Genomic DNA, 1,167 nt, shown 5'->3' with positions numbered 1-1,167 from the left:
CAGAACCGGAAATCTCAGTTCCACCTGCTGCTTCGTCCTCATCACTGGATTCTTCCAGTGATGTTTGTTGTGCTTCACTGTGACCCAAGTGTAAAGATGGTGCCCAGTCTGGATCGCCCTCGTGCTTTTCATTGGCTGGTATACCTGGGGGGAGAAAAAAAAACATTTTTCAGGAATAATTAACTCATTGACTGACATAATTAATACCAGTCTGTCCAGTCACTGCCATAATATCCTTTCAGGACCTGTGCCTTATTCAAGGGTTCAAGGTTGTACTTTGTTACATTTTGTGTACAGGTACATAAGAGTAAAACTTTTTTGTTTTGGCTTCCTTACAGACAATGCAGCAGCATAGATAGTATAACATTCAAAACAAGAAAACCACAGCAAGCACAGCAAACAAGAATACATTTTGCAAGAAAGAGCAATCAAAGTGTAAAATCACACCCATGTGAAGTGAGTGGTGCAACTCTGTGTGGGGGTCCCCGGGGACTCCCCGGAAGTTCCAGACCCATAGGGTGCTGGCCCAGTTCTGGTGAGCCGCCAAGCGTCCAAAACGGTCGAGAAATGACAGAGTTATCGTGTGGAGGTCCCTGGGGGGTCCCGGGAACATCCAGACCCCAGAGGGTCGGGCCAGTTCCGACGAGCTGCCCCGCGTCCGAAACGGTTGAGAAATGACAGTTAATTACCGTGTGCTGGTCTCTCTAGTCTACTGTATTGTACTGTACTGGCACACAAAATCAGCATACAGTTAATATGTGCATGTGTGTTAGGTTGCACTAGGTTGTGATGTTGGTTTTGAGGTGTAACACAACCATGCTATTTTCGTGCTCGGACAGACCCAGGCAGGCAGCCAGGGACGGACCCAGCCAGCCAGCCAGAGACACACATAGCTCCGTAAGGGAGTGGTTGCAACACTCAAAAATAATAGTAACATATGTACATGTTTTCTCTGTAGTACCAAAGTTAGGTAAACACAATTTAAGAAGGAGCAATTGAGGCTGTTACCCGTGTCTTGAACCAGAAGTTGGCGCTCGTTTTCAATGATGCAACCTCCTGCTGCCTCCTGCATTATGTGCAATTTCTGTGGCACTGGTATATTCTGAATGAAATGAAATGAAAACCTGAATGGAATTTGACACAGAAAGCAGCTCATAATCTCTACTG

This window comes from Protomyctophum parallelum (assembly GCF_964188405.1).
Source record: "Protomyctophum parallelum genome assembly, chromosome: 11".
Classification (NCBI taxonomy): Eukaryota; Metazoa; Chordata; class Actinopteri; order Myctophiformes; family Myctophidae; genus Protomyctophum; species Protomyctophum parallelum.
Note: the sequence above shows the minus strand (reverse complement) of the source record.